The 25,076-nt window shown below is 38.1% G+C and overlaps 2 long non-coding RNA genes across 3 annotated transcripts in view; one reads left to right on the top strand and one right to left on the bottom strand.

The window, feature by feature from the left end:
• The window catches only part of LOC140684223 (uncharacterized), a 35,114-nt gene extending 19,444 nt beyond the window's left edge, over positions 1 to 15,670 (top strand). Inside the window, exons 2-5 of one of the 2 annotated variants that reach the window (XR_012056167.1) lie at positions 5,901 to 6,033; positions 12,232 to 12,437; positions 13,168 to 13,217; positions 15,072 to 15,670. This is a non-coding gene — a long non-coding RNA (uncharacterized lncRNA). Of the gene's footprint in view, positions 1 to 5,900; positions 6,034 to 12,231; positions 12,438 to 13,167 lie in introns of both variants that reach the window. The other variant, XR_012056166.1, reaches the window with a different exon arrangement.
• A 199-nt stretch (positions 15,671 to 15,869) lies between these two features.
• On the bottom strand, positions 15,870 to 23,646 carry LOC121469913 (uncharacterized). The gene is made up of 2 exons (XR_005980231.2): positions 22,449 to 23,646; positions 15,870 to 21,850 (listed from the first exon to the last, which is right to left on the bottom strand). It is a non-coding gene; the product is annotated as an uncharacterized lncRNA (long non-coding RNA).
• Positions 23,647 to 25,076: the final 1,430 nt, after the last annotated feature.

The following is a 25,076-nucleotide window of genomic DNA, read 5'->3' as shown; positions in this document are numbered from 1 at the left end:
ATTTATGAATGTAAAGCAGAAGTCTGTCTCTCTGAGCCTCATGACGTGTTAGCTTTGCTGCCTTCAACAGGAAAAAGTGTGGCAAGAGAAACTACTCTAAGATTGAAATATTTCCATTCTTCTCTGCCATGTCTGTAAGTTCTATATATGTGTGTTCATTCTGTCCTAAAAGAAAAATCAGAATGTAAATTCCTCCTCTGTGACAGTGTAGACAAAGGTGATGCCACATCGCTATGACACTGATACACAAATACTTACTTAATCTCATCTTTAGGTTTTGTTTCTGACTGTAATTTTTTGATCAATTATGTTAGATGGACAGTGCTTTTTGATCTGTTCACACGGAATGCATTGAGCTTTCTCATCCATCTTTGCTAAAACAAAAAGGATTCCAAATATTTGCTGTAGCCATTTTGTTTCTACTACCAGATCACTCTTTGATCTCTTTGCAGAAACTTCTTAAAATTCAGTAGGAATAATAACAGTACTTTTTATGATTATAGAAATTACTCAAGAGGAACATTTCACAAATGATCTGTCTTCAGTAATTATCAGTTATTAAAGTCAGATAATATTTCCATCAGTTTTAGAAATCAGTATTTTTCTTAATGCTTTTCCTGAATTTTTTTTTCCTCCTTATATGAGCTTTTTCTTCACCCTCAGATTAAGTGGAACTGACAGCAGCCAAGTCTCTATTTTATCACTTGTGAATACTAAGTAACCAACAATTTAAGTGCTGTTAAATAACATTATATAAAGTCTTTTGTCCAAGCACTTCCACTGATCTGCAAACATGCGAGTTAAGTATTGCTGTACAAGGGAAAGTCAAACCAGAATATAAAAAGTATAATATAAAAAATAATATAAAGACATAAAGATAAAAATATGAAAATAATAAACAATATATAAATATAAAGAATATAAAAAAATTCAACTTCTCCAGGTTTAGTGCCAAATGCAGATAAAGGCATCCATCATTCTGCATCAGTTTTGTCTTATTAAACCACATTTTCCTGTCTTGTTTTCTAAGCTGCTGAGTAAAGAAGTAGATACAATGAGGAAAGTTTAGGTTGTGTAGAAACTGCTCTCTCCTGCCTGATGTATCATTAAACACAGATGTAACAGGCAGGAAGGGGATAGTAAATGGTCATCCATGATTTAATGACATAACCATGAGATGTTATAACTGGGGGTCGCTTCAGGCCACTTGCTGATGTCATGGTGCAAACCTGGAGGTTTGTGGTTCCCCCTGTTCCTGTGGCAGCACACCTGTGCTCACACCATCACTGCCTCTCTCAGGTGTGTTACAGACACCTGTAATACATGATGTCCTTTCTGGCTGCTGCAAACTTCATTTCATAAAACATCCCCTCATTAGGGCAGAACTCCCTTTATCACCTTAAACACCCCCTTTATCATCTTAAAACCCTCTAAAACGTGGCAGTTGTAGTTGAGTTGATAGTGTGCTTACTTCTTGGTGCTTGAAAGGGTGTGCTGAGCACGTTTTATCTCTGTTGTACAAGAGAACAGAGCAGTGCATTGAGTTTGACAGTCATCTTTTCTGACAAATAATTTGAAACTGCAGGCAATAAATTGTCACGGTAGGTTTTCTATGCGTTGTATGTACATGTGAGAGCATAAGTATGAAAATGAAAATGTAATAATTAGGCAAAGGAAACTGATTTGAATAACCATCTAGGCAAAAAATTATAATCCTTAAAAATCCTTTCTCATCTAATTTGTTTTCAGACTTTCCTTTCAGTTTGTGTTAGGCAACCAACTGTGAAACAGGAATGTGCTTTCTTTTTATTCAACTGGAGTGCCTGGTTTTAATTTTCCTACCGTTTTCTGAAGGAGATTCACTAACTGTAGAATAAAAAGACTTGCTGTGAACACAGTTGCTATTTTTCCAAAAACTGCTGAAAAGCAGTGTTTCCTGCATTTGCAAGAGCTACTGAGGGTCAGTCACTGAGATAGCCATGGAAATGGGGCTTGGTAGCCACCACTACCTTGAATAAACAGCAGTACAAAGACTGAAGGGCACAATTGCTTCTGGAGGGGATCATAAGGCTCCAGGGCTGTCAGACAGACACACAGATCTCTCTGCTTCCACAGAGACTCATCCATCACATCTCCCACTGTAATCTTCCCACTCAGCGCCTGCAGGAACATCATGTTACCAGAATACTGGAGAAACTGCAGGAAGTTGCAGGAATGCTGCAGGAAAAGTGCAGCCTAATACCAGTACTACAAGACCAAGATGCATTCCCTGTCAAAATTTACTCAGTGATATTAGCGGATTATTAGAATTAATACCTCATTCTGTTTTGCCTTATGAACTGATCAACACAATTCCTAATGTTTCTTGCTGTGAAATACCTAGACTTCTGCAGTTGTCTTCAACAGAGCTCTCGCTCACTTTTGTAGGTGGAATACAGCTGTGATGCAGAAGTGATTTCTTGATGACTGAATGTAATAATGAACCTTGAAGCTGTATCTAAACTAGAAGAACATCGAGAGCGTATGTATGGATAACCCGATCTGATTAATTCATAGGATGGAAATGAAGGTGCAAAGATAGAAGGTTACCTCATTAAAAAATGAAAGCCAAAAAGCCCAAATGAGTAATAGTGCTTCTAAAAAAGCAGCTGATTAATCTTGACCCTGCCAGGAAATATATATGGTCTGGTACACAAGCAGAAGCCCTTAGGATGCTTCCCATGGATCCAGTCAGGTAAACAGTCACTGTAACTCAGAGAGCTGTGTTGGGTGCAGAAAATATGGGGCTGTATAGAGGGAAAAAGTAGGAGAATGTGCAGCAGGAGGTCACTTGCACTCTGCTGCAGGATGAGAACCAGCCCATCTAGCGCTACATTTCCCACCACACTGCAAACAGAATTTGTTTGTACTCGTGATGCCTTGGGGAGGCTGCCCTAGAGCAGAGGCTGGACAGAGCTAAAGAACAAAGCAGGGATTGATTAAAAGGATCTCCTCCATGGATCCCCCTTGGGCAGCACCAGAGCCCAGCCAGGGCTGCACCCAAGATGAACCAAAATGGCCCCAAAATGCACGAGCGCTCCCGGGGGCTCTCCCTGGGATCAGTTCTGCTCCATTGGCACCTTGGAGTTCATTGTCCCATTCCAGCTCCAGCCCAGGCAGTCCCATCCTGCTTGTTTTTCTCTCTCCAGCCCACGGTGTTTGTGCTCTTGGGGCTGAGATTTGGATCATTTGTCCTTGGTGCCCAGCTGGAGAAGGAATTGTTTTGTGTCCCTGCTCTGTGCAGAGCTCAGCATCCCCTCATGTGAAGCTCAGAAGTGCACACTAAGGCAGCACAGAATGTGAAAACATAAAAGCTGAAACCTGGGGCATCGTGTGTGAGAGGAATGCAACTCTAAGTTCAGCTCAGCCTATGACTCTAAGCCTCATAAATGACATATTTCACTTTTATGTCTAAACAATAGAAGGTGTGTGCATTTGATTAGTGTGAATTGAGGGAAGAAATTATTTTCCTTATAATATCTACAAGTATCAAAATTTAAAATATCACAGGTAGACAAATTATAGCTCAATTCACAAAGATAGGCAGCATCTCTCCTCCCCTCTCTCTGCCCAGACCATTGGCTTGGAACTTTACAATCATTTTATTTCAGTGATTTCCCTGTTTTCTAGCAGGAAACATGAAGCATTGCAAAAAGGCCTGGGTTTAATTTTCTAGAGCACAGCTTAAAGAAATGAAGGGCTCTATCTCCCACTATCAGCCTCCATACCATTCATGATCTCCTGGTTATGAAGTAAACCCTTGGTTTTCTTTAGAGAGGAAGGAAATTTCATTTGAATTTTTTATTTCTTTTTTAGTGATTTCTTAAGCCCATTTGAGAAAAAGTGTTGTTTCATCTGAGGGAAGCCAATAGTGTTAAAGTGTTTCTTTCTTTGCCAGATCTTAAAGCAAATAAACCCAAATATTTTGTCCTTACACTACACTGTTTTTCATAACAATTTTTTTTGTGGATCCCTTCTTCAAATAGTCTGTAGACCCCTGGAAAGGAAGGCTGCAAACTGAAATCCACTAACTACAGTTTCTTCATATCAAATAGTTTCAAATGTTTCTTTAGGATTTTTTCATTCCAGGTTTTAATGCACTAATACAAGTTTTTCTTGTAGTATTATCTAAAATAATCTGATTTGTATTTCTATTCTGCAAAGCAAAACACATTATATAGTAACAACATGTCTCCTTTGTCTCAGAAATCCAAACAAACATTGTTCTCATTTTGGGACTATGTGCATTATCAGCAGCTCTAAACTGAAAAAAAAGAATATTTGTAAAAGTGTTAAATATTCACATATGTTATTTATATACACAGAATAAAATTTGAGGAACTCTCCATTTACATAACTATCCTAGAAGGATAGTAAAATATGATTCATTCTGTATTAAACTGAGGGAATATCTGCTACAAAATGAGATTAATTTAGGATTGACTAATGCTTCACCTCTCTTTTGGTATGTTTTTCCTGCTAGGATACTTTATGAATTACTCCCAGACATATTCAGAGGAAAATGGTCATGTCCGATGTTAGGAGACTAATTTTTAAACAAAGGGGAAAATTCTCATGACTGTAAATATAATAATCCATTTCATCATATGGCAGTTATTTTCCATATTTTTTGTTCAAACCTTTTTTTTTTTTTTTTTTTAAGAATGGTGTTAATCCAGAGGAGGGATTGAGGAGATTATATTTTTCTTATGTATTCAAAGTTTCAGCTTTTTAGTGATGAATGGATGCAGTGCTCTTGAGTGAGCTGTGGGAGAAGCATTTATTCTCAGAAATTACTCCTATGGAATCCTTTGTGGTTCTGGAGGCACAGGGCACATCCAGCTGATCTACCTGTGGCTGTGGTGATGCCTGAGAAAGGCACTGGTGCACCCAGGATCAAAATAAATGTCCCATGGGGAGCTTGTCAACAGAATTTTATAAAAGTACTATGTTTCCTGCGTGTTCAAAGTAATATCTGTGCTCTTGAGTTAGTAATTCCTGCTGTTTAAAATATAACAAAAATTCTTATTTTTCTTATTTTTCATTAAGAAAAGCAATTTTTGTGACTAGATCTTTATAGTTACATTTGATTCTAGTTAGCAACTTATACCATATGGAATTGGTGTCTTATTTTTCTCTTGGAATAGCACACTGTAATCCCCTGGCAACCTCATTTTCAGGATGAGGGCTGCATATGTTAATGCTGAGATTTATTTGAATGGAAATGCTCTAAATTTTCCTATATGAACAGGAGTCCTTGAAACTCTGAGACTGGAAAGAATTGCAGAGAAATCTGGAAAAGTTCTGTCTGGGAAAGACAGCACATTGTCTAAAATGTGTTTAAGGTATTTGAATGTGTATGCATTCTTCTAAAATAAGAATTTTCTGTTGCATCTTGCACAAAGTACCTATATTTGTAGGTACTGCAAGGAGTTTTTATTTGACTTCAGTTAAGCAGTATTATTAACAGAATGTAAAGGGTGGGGAATTCTTAACCCGGCAGTAAAAGGCATTAAATACCTGTCAACCTTGTGGAGGTACAGGTAGATCAAAAGCCTTTTGTGTTGGGATCCTTGGATTATTTCAGCCTGCCTGACAAAGCTCCTGTGATCCCCAGCAGCTGCCTGAGCACCTGGCCTTCTCTGGAGTGTTTAAATTGAGGCTTTGGGCTGCTCTACTAAAGGGTGCATCTTTCACCATCTGCTCCCTTTCCTCTGCTCTTTTGGTGTTGCACAAGCTGTTTAGAAAGAGAAGGAGGTGGTAGGAAGAAATGTATTGCTTCCCATTCAAGTGTTGTGGCCCTCTATGTAATTAAGAGTAACAAAATACAAAAATTCATTCAGGTTTTTTTTTTTTTACAGACCTGGATCATGGAGGCAAACCCATTTGCATCATGTGCTCCCCAGCAAAACAGTTTGTTTTGGTTTCTTCTTTTTTTTTACGAGAATGGTGTAATGAATGCTTGGTCTGAATGCTGTGTAGGACAATCACCAGGTAATGCTTCATCCCTCTGCATGCATGGAGCCAATAATGCCTGATGGATTATGAGATGAAGGGTTTATTGCAGTTTGTCTGCAGAGGCATGGAAGGATGGGTTTCTCTTTGTTTGCCTTCAAAGTGTTAGTAGCTGCTAGGGTTATATGGTGAACAGCTGTTTAAAAAAGAAAAAGCAAAGAGGAAAGCTGTGCTCTGTGAAATCTGCCTTATTTTTAGTGCTCCAGGAAATCATACAATGACTTTGACTGAAAATAATCTCCATGCACTTTCCATATAGGAGATTGTTTCTGCAGATAATTTCAATTACTTGCAATGATTTTGACTGAAAGTAATCCCCATGCACATACCATGTAGGGGTTTGTTTCTACAGACAATTTAAATTCTTTACAAATGGCATTGCATTTCACAAAGAAAAATATTGAAAACTACTACTTCATGTCAGCAGTGGTACCCTAGAAAAGAGGTTTTACCCTGAGGTTGTTCTCTCTGCCACCTGAAGAAATGTCTTTGGTTAGTTCTGTTTTGCACACAGGTAGGTGTGCACGCTGAAGTAAAAGTTACAAAAATATGAATTCTTTATGTGTAACATGCCCCAGTTTTTTCTATGCAAGTGGATCTGAACTATTGCTAGAAATAGGATACAAAAGTGGCAGGTGTGCTCTGGTGAGCAAGGGCTGAACACATGCTTTTACACTTTCTAAAGTACAAAAGCATAATTTTTTCTGCTTGAACTTTTTTTTTTTTTTCTTTTTGCTGGAATTGCTTCACTGCCTTTTGTGGAGAATGGCATTCACTGGTCACTCTAGAAACTGCTTTGTATTTTTGCCTCTTCTGGTTTACAGCAGCAGCAGATTTAGATTTAGCAGAATTTAGCAAATTTTCTATAATTACCACGTGTGTCTGTACACACACACATATATGTATACACACATATTTTTTGCAAAAAAATGTGTGTGTATATATATATATATATATATATATATATATATATATATATATATATATATATATATATATATATGGGGCAGCCATTAAAACCAGAATCTGAATATCATTTCTCCTTGAGAGTATAAGTGTTTTTTTTTCAATGTGCACTTGATGTATTTGACCCCTTCATGAGTGAATGCTAGCAGCTTTCTTTGACATAGATGTTTTGGAAGGTTTCAGTTTCAGTGACCATGAATTTCACTTTTTTATTCCCCCTTTACATATGCAAACCGTTCTCATGTGTCAGTGCTTTCACAAATGAGAATAAAACCCACAGGTTGCAGGATCTTGAAGTGCTCCACTCGTGGGAGGCCTTATGCTTGTAGCTGATCATATTCTGTAAAAGCAGACATTAAACAGGGCACAAATTCAAAACAAAGTAACCATCCACAACAACCACCTGTAAAACTATGTAGTGTTTCTAAGAAAGTAAACTAAGGAACTGCTTTTTTATTATCATCAGTTTCTGTGAGTCTTCCTTGACTAGAAAATCAAAAGTAGAGATGTTTTTATGGCTTCTTTGCTTACTTTCCTCTGCAGAAATCAGTATAGCATCACAGTAATGATGTATTTTGCCATCCATCTTTCCCCTGCTGGGAAAGACTGGGAAGCCAGTGGGTAAAAAGAGACAGGACCCTACTGCAGGAGGCTGTTGGATGGAGCCCTTTATGGTTATGAAATCCCCGGGAAATTGCATTAGACTTTTAAAAAAGTATAAATCAGTGTCCTTGCCATGACTATGGAACTTTTCCAACAACAGACCCCAAGCCTTAGGTGTTATGATGGGGATATTATAACATGTTATATGTTAAAAGTTATATACAGGATATTATAACCTGTTAAATGTTATATACAGGATATTATAACATTAAGATGTTATACACAGGATATAGAATATATATACAGATTTATGCAGGCTATATAAGGTGTGTATATATATACAGGTATATATAAGATGTATACAGGATATAGACGAAAGAAACACTTTGTCTCTCTTTAAAGCAAACCTAGAATAGAAAAGTCATTACTTTTGCTTTTATTTTTTTCCTTTTTTCTGAACACATCATTCCTTTGACACCAACTGCACACTACCTTCTGTTAACCCAGTTCTATTTTAGTAAAAAATAACTGAACCAGGAATTCTGTCTGGTACTTGCAGAAAATGCAGTACCTTTAATTCTAAAAATGAACTTAGGACCTCATCAGGACCATTTGACATCCTGGATGCTGTACCAGCCCTTCCTAAATGTAACACTGGAATGAAGTATATGGTAGAGTAAGTAATTGTTGGTAATTTGAAGGGATATTCAACAGTATATGACCCTTCAGGTAGTACACCAGTAACAGAAGGAATGTAACAAGTTGCTGGTTATATATGGGAAGATATTTTGAAATACCCAGAAGGATGTAGATAAGATGTAGATAAGGGAGATGTACTGAACTTGTAAGTCTGATCTCTATGGGGGAAAAAAAAAAAAAAAAAAAAAAGAATAAATCCAGAAAAGCTATACTCTGAGGATTAAAAAAGCCCCCAAACCCCAATGTGTACCATATGAAAATCAGCTTATTCTTAAAATGCTAATTAAAAATGCTGTCTGAGGACAGAACTGGCTGCTAGAGAACAGTAGGAATGGCAGGGTTCTTTTGTTTCTATAATTACTGCCATGCAAAAAATGTTGTTATGGAAACCAAATATATGTTATTTCTTAAATTAATATTCTCTCAAGAACTCTGGAACAGAAGAAAGAAATTGAAGCTATTAGTGTTATTGTTGCTGTTGGCTGTCTGAAATCCCAAAGCTGGGATTATAATTGAAAATCCAAGGATTTGGGATTCCTGGTTTTATAGTAAAAATGTAGAAAGCCAGTCCCATTGTTATCTCATATTAAACATTGTGAAAAACTGGAAATGGGTCTCCAAGATGCCTCTACTTGAGCATCTTGAGTTTTTTGCTGGTTTGGGAAGCCTGCAAGCCAAGAATAATTTATGTGGAAATTCACCAAGTAAATTTTCCATATAATTTTTATGTCTCTCAGATGTTTCCTAAATCCAGCTTGATATAGATTGACACTGAATAGACTTTCTGAACCTTTCTGGAGCTGCAGGCTCATTAAAAGAATCCATGCTTACTTTGTAGGCTTTTTGTCTTTTATCCTGTGCAAACTCACCAGCCTCCAGAGCTCAGACCAAACCTGTGGGGCATTCTCTAGAGGGAATTTGCTACTGCACAGATTTGTCATGTGTATCTGTTATGGTACATGAATAATCATGATGGAAAGGGGAAACTTGAAGGACGCTTCTGATGCTCTGCTGTAAGTAGCAGATGAGAGAAATGGAATCAAGGCTTGGTGTGGGATATATTTTCAGGCACTGGCACTGGTGAAGCATGAGTGATGACTGGACTTGTCACTTGAAATTGTCAGCCAAATTGGTTCTTTCAGAATTCTTTGGCTTATTCATTATGGAAATGGAGAGGCCACTCAGGATGTTTGACTTGCATTAGTCCTTCCTGGGAGCAGGTTTTATGGCCTTGAATCTGTTCCATTTTCCTTTCCTTCATGAGCCATAAGCAGCAAAGAATTATTTATTTTGCTGTTATGCACTAGGAAAACTCATTAAGAGAGTGAATGCATTGGAATCCAAAGCCTGGTATCTGTAATATCAGGGAAAAAAAATCCTAATGTATTTTTTATGATGCATAATTTGGTTTTGGATATCCTGCATTCGTGGAAACAAAATTCAGAATGAAACTGTCAGGAGCTGTCAGTATGTTCTGCAGAGTTATATTAAAATCAGCAGCTGTAATCCTTAATTTATTAGAGGAACATCCTTTAGAAGTGGGGAGAAAATGCTTCATCTGTATTATTCCTGCAGTGACAAGGGTTTTATTGGAATTCCACCTCTAGTTCCAGCAAAGCATTACAAAGGATTCGGGAAAGAGATGTGAAAGACCTGAAAGCTGTGGAAAATATGGTTCCTAAAAGTAAATTTAACTTTGTTCAGGGACTTTTGGGGGGAATGATTCAGAGGCGAGTTAAATTCAGAGCTTTGTTAAAGTTGCCCTGCTGAGAAAGGCTGAAATCTGACACTGTCTGTATATTTTATTTTAATTTTGAGCTGCAGCCCTAGCTAGGTACTTACAACCTAGTACATTACAGTACACCACAGGAAGTTTAGTATTTTTAAACAACAATTATCTGATCCCTATGCCAACAAAAATGATATCATATATTATATCAATACAATATATTAATAGATAATATGAATTATAATATATACACTATATTGACAATATATTAATTTTATATATAAAATGTAATTAATATGGAATTATATATATTATGTATTAATTTTGAGCAATCTTTAGGTTCTTAGTAAAAACCTAGAATATTAAGAATATTTCCAGCATAAGAAGCCTGTGTTAGTTGCTTCTTCTATTAAAAGTAATTTTTTACTATATCTCAGTAGAATCAGAAATGTGCAGAGGGTGTTTCATCATTCAATGCTCAATGTTTTGCATTATCCATGTAAAACTCTGTACACGGTTCCTTGAAGTACAGTTGGGATCTTAATTTGTTTTTATTGAACTCGTAGAGTAGTAGGCCAAAACTGGACATTGAAGAGAAGTAATTTCACTGGTATTTTTTACACTGATCTAGTCAGTCAGAACATGCTTTGCTTTAAAAGTCTCTTGGTATTTGTTCCAATTCCCTTTATATAAGTCTCTGCTATAATTTTTAGGGATAATGGAAGTGTTGTTGTATAATGGTATTTTCAGATCCAAGAAACATTAACATTATTCCACATTTTAAAATAATAAATAATAAATGAAAAAATTAAATAAATAAAAAAATGAAGTCCAGCAAACAAGAATTTAAATATGAGAGGGAGTTCATGCTTCAGGAGTATATAAACAGAGCCATATAATCTCTGATTTGTCAAGCATAACTAAGTCCCTCACTGTGATTATGCTTGGCCAGTCAATCTGGTGAATCTACAGAAACACTGAGAAAAGTCTCTGAAATAACTGGTCTTCTTTTGGTAAGGTTTTGGGTATTCTTTTTTTTTATTATTATTATTCAGTTTGTGCTAATAACAGTCTCTCAAATCTGACTAATTTAAAATTGCAGCTTGCATGAAAACAGCTTTCCCTTAGCTTTAGAAAGCAGATTGCTTCTATTCCTACCTTAAATTTATGCAGTCATTTTTCTGTTAGGAAATTGTTTTGAGTATTACCCATCAGCTTGCAATTTTGCAAAATGGGATGTCACATCCTCTAACAAGCTTCACTCCATAAAACTCCAGATTGATGTTTTAGACCCTTTTATTCATCTTTAACTCTTGAGTGACCTCTGCCAGCTGTCACTGGCAGCTAGTGATCAGCGTGCTGTCCCCCCTGAGATGTAAATTCCTGGGCCACATTCCCCAGGCTGGAAGACCCAGCACCCCCCATCTGTGGAATAAATCAAGGAATAAAAACAACCACCCACATGCACAGTAAATACTATTTCTGCAGAAAATAACTTGTCCTACTTACTATCTAAAACAGTCACAAATATTTAATGTGGCCCAGGATTAAAATAGCTGGGAGTGACATTTGGATGGCAGAATAAAAGAGGTGCTGAGAGGTCTGGGTAGTCTAGCCTGGTGAGAGATTCTGTGCACAGGAGAAACACAAAGGTGTGAGGAGATTGTTGCTTCCTGCTGGAAGTAATTACTCAGCTTCTTGAGAGGGGAGAACATTTTCAGTGAACCCACATGGTTTTTAAAAGCACTGGTGAGCAATGGAGAGGTTCCTAATACTTATAGCCAGGTTGTTCAAAGATCAGGATTCATTTTAATTTAAACAGTAATAGCAGGAAAAGCCATCTGGCTAAATTATGTATTCATATCCTAAATAATATTTTCTGATTTCTGCAGTGAAAAGTAATGAATAGAACTGTCTTTGTGCCATTTGCCAAGTAATTTTTCACCATGTTGTAATGAAATGATTTGGACATGTGGCATTGTTATACTAATTGTTATTAATTGGTGGTTTTGAACAGGTATCTATTGTAGTGGTATTTGACCAAGAAGCTCAGAATTCAGTAAATCACCAGAGAACCAAATTATTTGAGAATGACTCTAAAATCTTGACAAATTAAAGGACAGGACTGATTCAGAATTACATAATTCTCAACTGTTTTTGTTTTTTTTTTTTTAACTCAGCTGAAAATGGAGGAAAATATTAGAAGCCAAGACAATGCATTGGCTGCTTAACATGGCCATAATTTTTGAAAACTTCTGAAACACAAGAGCAGGTCGAATAAGACAGACTGGCACTTATTGTGAAGAAGGATTTGGGACCCAACTGTGCAGCTTTATTGCTGCTCAGAAAACATCAACAGCCAAATCAAACTGCTAACTATCCTGAGGTGGGTCCATGTTTCTGTGTGCCTGCATGTCCAAGCATATATATTTATATATTTATATATTTATATATTTATATATATATTTATATATACATATATAGAGAGAGATAGATAGATATAGATATAGATATAGATATAGATATAGATATAGGTATAGATTAGATATAGATATAGATATAGATTATATAGATATAGATATAGATATAGATATAGATATAGATATAGATATAGATGATATAGATATAGATATAGATATAGATATAGATATAGATATAGATATAGATATAGATAGATATAGATATAGATATAGATATAGATATAGATATAGATATAGATATAGATATAGATATAGATATAGATATAGATATAGATATAGATATAGATATAGATATAGATATAGATATAGATATAGAATGTGGACAGGAAGAAAGAATTACATACACATATGTCCAAGTAATTAACATAATAGATATATAAATATATATATTCTGATTTTTCTTTCCTGAGTTAAGGTTCCTCGGATGATTCAGTATGTTTCAATGCTGTTAAACCCCTCTGTTGGGATAGTTTCTTAGGGATGCTGGAAGGCAGAGCAGAAGCAGCTCACAGTTTCTGTCTTCATCCTTTCCCTTTTACCTGTCATGGAGGAGCAGAATATGGGAGGGAATGGTGAGCTGAGCTCTCAGCACTTCTCTCTACCACCCTGATTTTCTTCTGGCTCTTTAATCTGTAGGTTTGCTGTGGAATCTTGGAGAATCAGGAACGCATATGGCCACTGATGAAGTGAGGAGTTTTCTTCTTCATTTACTAGGTGCCTCTTGGTTTGTGTGTTTGCATAAAACCTGGTAAAACCTCTCTTCCCATTTGGAGTCAGACAAAAGAGGGAAAGCAGATATTGCTGTAGCTTTTGAGGAATTCAATCAGCGTAAGAAGTAATAAGGGAAATTTTGTTAAAATTTGATTCACTGTTTTGTGAATGGTACCTCCTGGAAGCAAAAAGGAGCTTAAAATTCATGACACCAGAACTGAGATTTGACAGAAAATGTAAATACCGAGACTGGTGATGAGAAACGTCCGATACCAGGTAAAAATGCCTGATAAAAGGGGATAGCCGAGTGCTGACCTTTGTCTGCATTTTCATCTTCAACCCTGTAGTTTCTACCCAAGATGTAAGCCTGACATCCTGAATTTCATGCCTACAATACCATAATATTTTATATATTTCTTTACTTTTTTCACTAACTCTTATCTAATTAGCAAGTTAAAGTCTCTATGTTTTGTGGTGAGCCAAGAGGGTTAGCCTGCTATCTGGGGGAACTACTTTTCATTTTCCATAGAAATTTTTAAAATATATTCATATTCATATTTATTTATATAATTAATAATATTGTTATATATACCTCTACTTATATTCAATTATCTATTAAATATATATATTATTTATTTAATATATATTTCCATAGAAATATATATAGGATTTCAGTTCCAAACCTTTTTCCATGCATACACAGTAATTTAGTGACTAGAAAGCGTATTCTGTTTAGAGAACCAGAAGTCTTGCAAGCTATGTACAAAACTGAAATTAAATAGAATACTCTTTTATGTCCATGGGATTGTTATCATGGAAGAAATCAGCCCTAAGATCTGTGGAGTGAGGAACAGATTGACATTTTTTCCTGTTTCTTCATCATCACATGAAATGACAATTTATTCAGCTTTGAAGGATGAAACTCTTACAGTCCCATAACCATAGAATGGTTTCAGTTGGAAACCTCCCTGCCATGGTAAATAGTAACACTTTAATGGGCTGGCATTACTGATTAATAAAGAGCTGCTTCTGCAGGCCCAGAATACTGAAATATAAGGACAACTTACCCCAACTGAGCAATGTTCATGCTAAGTCTATTCTGTCATAAATTCACAGATCTGCCTCTCATTAATGTCAGTGGAAGTTCTCTGGCAAGCTGGAATAGTATCAGCCCCTAAAGAATGACATGATTTAGATACCAAAGGACAACTAATAAAAGAATCATGTATCAGCTGAAATAAATTAATCATTTCACCAACATTAAGTACCTTGTGCACTGGTGAAATTGATATAAATTGAATATGATATCGATTTTGAAGAAAAAATCTTGATCAGATTTTTCAGAGAAACAATCCGAAGAGATCTGTACAATTCTATGTACTTAACTAGCAATTAGAGCATGCAAATTCAGTTTTGAAACAGAGGAAATTGCTAACAGTATAGGATACACCCCAAAGGAAGGATCAGGCCTTTCTCTTCCCCATGGATGTATGTTTTCCCATTATCACTCTTTAAACCACCAACCACTGCTCTGTCTCCTCCTATCTTTTCCTGACCTATTTATTGGGGTGTTGGCAAATTTCCAGCCCTCTCCAGCAGTGATAATTCTTTATCTGTGTATAGAAAAGGGAAGTCTATCAAGCTGTGAGGTTAAGTTGGTGATGAGAAAGTATTTTAGAATTTGTATCCAAATTGCAAATACATTTTTATTTAAAGTTGATTTTGAGATGAGATATAGACTTAATTTTTCCATCTGTAGATCAAAGTTGAAAGGGAAATTACCTTAAGTGCATTCAAATGCCTTCTCTTTCCATTTTCTCTTTTATCAGCTCTCACAGAGAATGCTTGTTTGAACTGAACTGCTTATCAACACTGGCCAGAACAGAAATATCCTTTTAAAATCTCTTTTCAATATGTTTCCTCTGTTTCTCAGGTTTTTAAACAGAAAATCTAAACATAGCTGTTAGGAAAGCACTTTGGAATTAATAATGTAGATTTCTTTTCAGTCAATTTTGACATGTTTCAAGCTTCTTAAATTTATTTTTTTTTTTAATCCAGACTGGATATTCTTATGGAAGAAGAAAAAATAAAAGAAAAAAATATCTACTCAAATATCTGAAAAATATCTGTTTTCTGACCTTGTAACAATCTGAAAAAGAAAAGAAAACCAGCAGAAAATATATGAGGCTAGGAGCAATGATGCTAGTTGTAGCATGTTTACTTTGGAAAATACTGAGCTGGAAAATAATTTGTATTACTGGAAAATATCTGCAGTGCTGTGAAAGGCAAATAAGCAAAATTTGAAGAGGAACCCCTTCTGATTTTGATGAAGTAGTAGTGGTGTCTAGTAGTAGTGTCACTAGAGTAGAATCAGACTTCTACTACTAGTACTGCTTGTTTGGAAGAAAATAAAATCATTCAGCATTAAAATCAAACCAAAAAACCCAAAACCCCAAACACACCCAAACAAGAAAACTCTAAAGCAAGCAAACTGTATTTAGCAGAATTTTCTAAGAATTTCCAGACACCAAACAATGGAAAATTTTCAAGAAATCACAAGACCCATTCTTGTGTAAAATGCTGAGTTACATTTTTCTGCAACAAATATTAAACTGGCTGAACACCACTTTGGAATTAACATCCTTTATTATTATGAAAAGCCCTTATTCTACAAAAATACCACAGAGGAAAATTCAAGTGGCTTTTTAATCAATGGCCATGTGAATAAGATTGATTATTTCAATTCCCAGTAAGTTTAGAAATCCTTTTTGCAAGAGTAAAGAGCAATTGGTTTATACAACCAGAAGAGTGGCCCGATGATAGGAAAGGTTAGGTTGTTCTTGGAATACAGTGGGTGGGCTCCTAGCTCCCAAGCTGAATAGTCACTGACCTTTAATTTGTTTAAGTTTCCAAATATTAAACTGAAATTTTCTAGTTGAACAGGAGTTTTTTCTAGTATTTATTCTATTTGTTCAGCTGAAATTGCCGTACTCAACTCTGCACCTTCTCATGTTAAAGAGGTTTAAGCAAGCATTAAACCAAATGCTGGCTACAGAGACCCTTTTGAAACCCTCACTAATGCAATGTAAATCTCTTCAAGAGAAGGATTATGTTCAACAAAGGTATTATTTTGTGAACAATAAAGTAAACTAGAAAAATTCCTAGAATTCCTATACTAGAAAATTTTCCTGCCACCCGCAAAATCTGGGGATTTGTGGCTTAGACTGACAAGACTATGAAGGTTGATATATCTCAAGTTCTGTGCTGAATGCCATGACATAAACCACATGTATATCCTGTGGCGCTACCCATCCACCACCTTGGTACCCATATATATAATTTGTGCCATTTTGAAATTACTGCCAATTCACATTGCAGGCTCCTGTGGCTGTGGAGAAAATTCCAGTTTCAGAAAGTGCTTTCTCAGCAGTGCTCTATAGAGGTCAATATTGCCACAACTCTGTGTCAGCTCACTAAAGTGAATTTTTAGTGAATTACGCTGGATGAAGACACCTTGCTGTTAGAAGTGGCTCTGGAGTTTGGGTAAAACAGTTGAGTTACTTGAATCAAAAATGCTGGGTGTGCTGATAACAGCAATGACTGTATTTACCTGCTCAGATTAATGATGTACTAATGATTTGTCTATTCGAGCTAGGTCTTATAAGTTCTCATAGACAAACATTATAACTTTGATAGCTTAGCTACCTCAGGTGGCATAAAGTTAATAGGATGGTTCTTGTGACAGTGCTGGAAACAAAAATTTTTAATAAAAGGCAAAACACAAAAGCTCTTTACAGAGGAAAACTGAGCCAAGGCAAGAGGTTCTTGCTGCTGCTAAACCACTTCACAAGAGTTATTTACTTCTTTTGTTCTCTTCTTTTCTAGCGAATTGTTTAAGCAAGAATTTTTAGCTTCTGTCTAATTGACTATCCTTAAGTTTGAAGTGAAGTCTCTAAAGAAAATTTATGGTGTCTTTTAATCAAATTGAAGAGAGAAACTTCTAAGCTTTTGTCCTTTTTAAGGAGACAAAAAGTAACTTTTTTACTCTGTCAACAGGGAGCACGTTCCTACAATGTACCTTCTTTGAGACAATAGCTTTTTTGGGAAGACATGGAGGTGCACAGTTCCTCTCTGAACTAAGCAGCTGTGGGTGGTGCAACAGGTTTGCTGCAAGGTCAACAACACTTGGCAGCCTACTACTACATTCAATGTACTAAAGCAGTGAAGGTGATATTTCTAAAATGATCTGATGGTTTTGTGCAGCAGTTCTGATTCAGTCATTGAATTGCCCTTGTGTTTCCCATTAGATTTCAGTCGCAGAGCCTGAAGAAATTGTCACTCTTTGTCACAAAGTCACAAGTCTGTGGCAGATAGTGATTAAAATAAATAGACCCTCAAAAGTAAAGCCTGCACTATTTTTCATAGTAAGGGGCTCTTGCAGATGTTGATTTATTGGAGACTTAACCATTGTGTTCACACTGGCAAACCTAAGATGTTTGCAATAGAGTGGTTAATGAAAATCTTCAACTGCATCAAATAACACGATTTTAAAAATCAGTCTTTAGGGAGGTTGTGTACTCAAAGATTTCTTGTTCTGCTGCTTATCCTTATTGCTATTTCTAAGAAATCTGGAAAGGTTCATCAAGCTTTTGAGGTAGACATTTCAGACTACTCTTTTTAGAGCTATTGTTGAATGTACATCACTTCTGCTGGTTCACCCAAGGTAGCTGTCACTGTTTTTTCTTCCAGTTCAGTTGCTCACAGGATGACTCATTTTTTTGTCCATCTTTAAAATACATTAAAAAGAGCTTTGAGAGAGAGATTTACAGAACACCAAATCACAAGAGTGAAATATATTTTGAACTGTACCATTATACCTTCAAATACTTTCCTATTCTGAAATATAAAGAGAAGGATCTAGTAATATAAATTTGTTCATGTGTAGTCTTTTGCAACCTGCTGAAGAAATGGCAGCACATCACGAAACACTAATTTCCATGTCACCTTGTATGATGATGTAATTCCCTTGCAAGAGAAGTAATTTTTCTGCAAAAACTAAACTCTTCTGCTTAAGTGTATTTTCTATCTACTCCAGTTGGTTTTTTTCAACTTCAAACTGTATATTTCAACTAATAATAGGATATTAGTTGAAATATTATTTTATCAGTTGGAATAGTATTTATATTATTATTTATATAATGAAAATCTTATTTAATACTTATGCAAAAACACATTTCTATAATATTTTTATCTGTCCTGTGGAATTACAAAATTTTGAAAATATTTTATAAATTATATCAAATATAGATATCCCGACAGTTTTCTGCTTGTTGGTAGTATCTGGAACTAGATGCTTCAAATGAAGAAGCTGTAAGGTTGCTTCTGCAGGCAGATGGATAATGTGATTGACATTAGGTCACAGTGAATCTCCCAATAGATTAAAATGACTTTGAGTCTAAATCTCAAAATGTGCATCTTAATGGTTTACAGCAATGTTGTTATCAAATCCATGGATGTTTACACAATTGTAGAGTTTCAGCCTGGTTTTTATCAAATTATTGACCTCTGCAACAATGAATACAAAATCACTCATTTTCAAGTTTCTACCTTTTTTTTGTGTGTCATTAAAAGACCCTCGGACCCTAATTTTGCTTTCTCTACACCATTTATCTTGATCTGTTTATTATATGCTTTCTTTGATTATTTTTAATGGTAGTCTCTGAAAATATGGCAGATAATTAATGGGCACGCTTTTAGACCGAACTGAAAAATTTTCCTCTAGTCAGAAAATTCCTTCCAGTCACAGTAGCTAAGTTTCCATCAAATTAATAATATGATTCTTTACTTCTCCTCTGAAACTTGTCTTTAAAAAATATAATGCTTTACATTAACAATGAGAGGTTTCATTTTAAGTTGCTTTCAGAAATTATAACTTGACATAGAAGATACTGACTTAGAGGTTTAGTTAAGACATTGACTTGATGTAGATATTATTAACACCATATTTAGTTGCAAAAGGTCATTCATCTACAACTGTAGATCATTTATAAAAAAAAAAACAGCCTTCACTTAGCGATGTCTGTGAAAACATTCTCCAGCCCATTTGTGCCATTGATTTGTGCTTTTTCAGACAGGCCCCCTGTGAGAGATGGGTTGAGGAGCAGCTTCTTGCAATGTGTAAAGAGCTGGCAGAGTAATTATTGAAGGATTCAAGGTATGGCTTCATCCTGGATACATACTTTACAGAAATATTATATATTTTATGCAATTCTATACATACACTTTATACAGTTATTGAGGGATTGGAGGTATGGCTTTATCCTGGATACACACCTCATATAAATATTATATACTTTATGCAATTATATATATATATATATATATATATATATATATATATATATATATTTGATGAAAGATTTGAGGCATGGCTTTATCCTGAATCATTGCTGGGATCATTTCAAGGTGCCAAAATCTTGGTAAATCATTAGCAATGAGCACTGGCAGCCCAGAAAGGCAGCTGGGTTTGGGCTGCAGCAAAGCAGGGTGAGCAGAGGATGGGGAGGGGATCCTGTATCTCTGCTCTGCTCTGCGGAGGTCCCACCTGGGGCTCTGCATCCAGCCCTGGGCTCCCCAGCAGTAAAAGGGCACAGACCTGCTGGGCTGAGTCCACCAGGATTAGAGAGATGGAGTAGCTCATGTACAAGGAAAGACAGAGAGAAGTGGGATTGTTCAGTATGGAAAAGAGAAGGCTTTGGGGTAACCTAACTGTGCCTGAAAGGAGCCAGTGAGAGAGATGGAAAAGGACTTTTTGTCGGGGGTGCAGTGGCAGGACCAGGGGAATGGTGCACACTGAAGGACAGTAGGCTCACATCAGATATTGGGAGCAAATCCTTCCCTGCCAGGGTGGGGATGCTCTGGCACACATTGCCCAGAGGAGTTGTGGCTGCCCCATCTCGATGGGTGCCTCTGGGAGAGCAGGGAAGGCTGATGCCTGTACAAGCCCTGCCCTGAGCTATCCATGTCCCAGTCCCTCTTGTCAGCACTGCACAATCCCACAGAAATAAGACAAAAGGTCTGGAGCACAGGACCACTGATTTCAAACCCACCTGCCTGCCAGGGCAGCTGATGATCACACTGCTGGGATGCAGAGAATTAACGTTTGCTTCAATGATGTGTATTAACATCCAAAATGACACAGAAAAACAAGGGTTTGCAGCCAGAGATGGTTCCTGGCCAAGGCTGGAACTTCACACAGCAGAAAGAGGACAGGGCCAGCTCCTTCCAGGTGTCCCATGCACTTCACTGGAGGCTGTGCATTCCTGATAGCCATGCACAACACAATTCTTCTGGCTATCACCTTCCTACCAGACGGTGTAATGTTGGAGAGAAACCCAAGCTGGGTGCCCAGAGAGTTGGAAGATCTGCATGTCTCATCCCTCATCCCTGATTCTTGCTCTTGGAGAGACTCAATCCAGGGCCTGGGGCTCCCTGCTGGCTCCAGACAGATCTCTTACCATGAGGAACTCCATTCAGTATTTGGATGTGGTGCATGAGCACCCTCATAGTAAATTACAGATGTGCCTTCATCCTTCCAATCACACCTCCCTCAGAAAATGATATCAGACATTGTCACTGCACTTGTCTTTGTCCAAACCCACAGAGTCTGGAATTAGCTTCCCTGTCCTTTGAAAGACTTTTTCAGTTGTGTCTTAGCTCAGCTCCAGTTCTGTGATTTTGCCTGGGCCCAGGTCAGTCGCAGCACTGCCTAAGAGTGACCTGCCCTGACCAGGTGGGTCTCTGGGTACTGGGGCACTGGAACTCTTCCAGCCTCCTCTCTGCTGTTCCAGGGTGCTTAACAGCTAACAGAGCTGGCCAGAGCTCTCTTCAGACAGTCCCCAGGTCCCTGGGATGCAAGTTCTCCAGCTGATTTTAAAATATGGATAGCTAGCTGGTGATATTTGGCTGCTTGATAGACAGGAAAGAAAACATCCTCTTTTGCTAAGAATTAGTTTTTTGTCTTCCTTCTGTCAAACAAAGAGGAACGATGTCTTGAATACACCTGCAGCATAGCAAATAAAATTCCAAACCTGCCTGCCTGTGCTGGGCCCGCTGCTGAGACACACGCACAAACAGTCTTTTTGGTTCTTCAGAAAGATAAAAATGCCTGTAATAAAAATGACATAAGTAATATCGTCTCTCAAACTGTTCAAGAAAAGGGAAATTGGAACTTTAAGTTCCCACTGAGAGATGTTGAATCAAATCTTCCCCCTGAGTTTGCACCCAGTAATAAAATACTGATCTTTTTGACCAAACAAATAGGTCTATATGAGGACATCTCAGGAGGCTCTCATGGCGATGCAGACAGAGCAGAGAAGAACGTTAAAGGTGAAGTGTTAGTCCCCTGAATTAATGCCCTGATGGAGCCAAATTTTTTTGCAAAGAGACATAACAGCTTCTTCCCCTTGTTTCCAAGTGTCTGAGTCACCCTGTAACTCATAATCTGCACTAGTGCAGATCAATCTGACACGGGTAAGTAACACATCCAGCTCCTGTGTTCCAAGGCACATGTCTCCAAGGCAAATGGAAGTCAGGAATACAGACACAGCTGTGGAAGAAAGAGGAGAGAAAAATCAGAACAGATATGCTTCTATTCCCCCACAGGATTACCAAGCCAAGCTGCTTGGTACCTCCTGGACTATGTTTTCAAAGAGTTCCCTAACTCTTTTTCTAGCTGGAAAATCCAGAGGAGCTTTGCCCATGGAAAGCCAATGATCCTACTCACAAGAAGGAACAAACCAGTTTCCTGTTAAATAAAGCAGCTGGAAATCTGACCTGTCAGATGCTCTCACTGACCAGCAACAGGGATCAGCATCCAGGCCCAGTGGAGCTGGGCTTTTTTGCAGACTATTCCCCCTCTTGGAATTATATTTCCTTTACACCTTTTATTCCAATTTAGTCCCTGAATGGGAAGTTTTCTTAGAGGGAGTGGCAGTGTTGTAGTGTCAGAAAACCTCACAGTGTGGCCACGCTCTGTGCTGCCCACTCCTGCCCCCGTCCCACCAAAGACACAGCTTCTGCTTTGGGAAGCCACGAGCCTGGGTGGATATGGGAGAGCTGATTGAATGGATTTAAAAAGCCATGGAATTCCCTAGTTGCTCCCACCACTGCCTTGTAACATAAGTGATAAGAACAAGACAAGTCACCTGTCTTGTCCGCATCCTCTTCCACCGCTGCTGATAGGCACAGAGATTTCACAAGCCCGTGGAAGGTGCTGAACAGGCCCTGCTCCTCCATTAGCTGCAGCACGATGGAACTGAGCCCACCGAGCTGCCTGGAGAGCCCAGCCGAGGTGCTGCTGGCCTGGCAGGGCCGGGTGCAAAGCTTGAAGAGGCTGTTCCTCAGTGTCTCATCCCTGAACATCTCCCGCGCGGCCGCCGGGATGCAGTTCCGCAGCCACCTCGGTGCTGGGGACACGTCCTGCTCCCCGAGGGGCTCTGCCCAGCCAGGGACCTCACGCCACGCAGTGACAATGTGAACAGATGCAGAGGTGACAGCCACTGCCTCACCCCCACCTTCACCGGCTCTGAGGGTCTCCCCTCCCTGTGTGGAAAAACAGGGTCCCAGTGGGCAAGGATGGAATTCAGATGTTCTCTGCATTTCTCCAGCTCAGACATTTCCACATCTGCAGCAGCATCATCTTCTTCCACCCCGTTCTTTTTCTGAGTGTGACGATACACACGAGATGAGGCTTGAGGTTTGTTCTTGTCCTTAATATTTTCTGTAAGAAGATAACCACCATCAAAACAAACATCAGATACTCCAAAGGATTTTCCTAGAACAAAATTGTGAAGCAAGGTGTTCTCCTGTGCTGATTCAGTTGTTACAATGGCAAGTAGCAGCCTCATTTAGCAGCCTGATGGAGCCTGTGCTGTTCAAAGGGGCTCCAGGAGCTCCAGGGACTCCAGGCTGGAACCCTGTTCCAAACTGGACCACCCAGCCTGGGCACGAGAGAAGCTCCTGAAGCCTGGAGCAACACAACCCACACATGCACTAAGTTACAGGCATCACTCCACAACCCACTTCACGTCTTTCTGAGGAGTTTTAAAGAGTGAAAAAACTAGAAAAGCTAGAGCTTTTTTTTAGTAGAAAAGCTAAAGCTTTTACAGAATCCCTAAATACATGACACTTTCTTAATGATACAGAACATTTAAACAAACCCACAGAAGCTTTAATGTGCACCAAAAGCAGCTGCTGCTGCTGCAGGAAAATAGTGCTGCTTTAAGACCTCCCACTCCCAAGTTCCTTGCACTTTTTGTTCACAAAGAGAACAAGAGAAGTCACACAAGTCCTGCATTTTTTTCCTTTCTTTAAAACTGGTGACAAGAGATACCAACTATTAATTTTCGCTTGCTTTACTTACTTATTGTTTTTACTTACACGTCTCTTTCAGATCCCTATTCACAGCTTTGAGCACAAAGCCTCCAGGCACTGATTCTTCTCTTAAGATTTCATTAAAAATACCCTTTTTCAAAGCCTGACTCAAGATTTGCCACTAAGTTTCATTTTAAAGCTCTTTCCCTTCATAAACTGCGTTTCTCCAAGGCTTCCAAATTGTGTTAAGGGTCAAAATCACCACAAGGAAGATCTGAAAAATGCCTTTCCATTTCCTTTCCTCCTCCCCCAAGGTATATCAGTCAGACAGAAGGTGTTAGTACTACTGCCAGAGAGGTTTGCCTCATTTGAACTGTTGGCCTGCAACAGCTACAACAAAATACGCCTTGCTTGATGTATTTCAGCACTTACTGAGCAATTCTTTGTTTTGGTCCTTCTGAACCAGGGTCTGCAGGTCCTCCTGCAGCTGCAGCTCTTTGCTGACAAGGCTCCACGTGTGCAGCAGCAGCAGCTCCCTGCTGGAGAGGATGCTGTCGCTGACCGTGAAACGCCTCATCTCCCTAAACGCCTCCACAACAGCACGGTATTACAGCACAGAGCTGAGGCTGCTGAACAACTCACTCAGCTTGACAGCAACTGGGCATCACATTTTACTTGATTCCCCATGTATTCAAACACCTAAATCCTCCTGTCAAAGCCATCCATCTAGCAGAAATAAAGAAAGCCTCCTGGCCTTAATAAAGTTTAAACTGGACAAAGGATGAAATGCAAACCTACTAAAACAAAAAACAAAACAAAGGACTTACCGAATATGTTTGATTAATGTGACCAAAACACACAGAAATTCATTTACAAGCTCAACAGGAAGAAGTTTCCTGTTCTCCTGGGATTGATTCTTGTCTTCTTTCTTGTCTTCTAAATTTGTTACTCATAGAGTATGGAGTAAGGAAATAATTTTATTTATTGCCTTGTTCTCCAGAAACCTAAAAAACTAACCAAACTAACCAAACAAGCAAACACAAAACCCAAAAAAAAAAAAAAAAAAAAAAAGGAAAAAATGTATTTAAAAGGCATTTGAAAAGCATATTTGAAAGGCAGATCCTCAGCAGCAGCTGGTCCATCCCCTACAGGGGACCATATTCTATTTTTGTGAGGGAGAGGCAAGGGGAGGAGAAATAATGTTCTAGACAGCTCAAATCCACCACTGTGCCACCTCCCGTCCTGCGACAGGATGGAAACTGAGGAGGCTTGACATTTAAAAGGTAAAGACACCAGCACAAGGTGTCATTTTGCTTTTTCAAGGCAGTGATTTCCCAATAACAAAGCCCCCCCACCATCATCCCACCTACCACAACCTGAAAGCATCTTGATTCTGTTTTCAAAAACACAAGGGAGGCCTCAGAGTTCAGCAAGTTCTGCCAGGGCAGCCCTTGGTGCCC

This window comes from Taeniopygia guttata, chromosome 5 (assembly GCF_048771995.1).
Source record: "Taeniopygia guttata chromosome 5, bTaeGut7.mat, whole genome shotgun sequence".
NCBI classification, from domain to species: domain Eukaryota; kingdom Metazoa; phylum Chordata; class Aves; order Passeriformes; family Estrildidae; genus Taeniopygia; species Taeniopygia guttata.
This window is presented reverse-complemented; position numbering and strand designations above follow the sequence as displayed.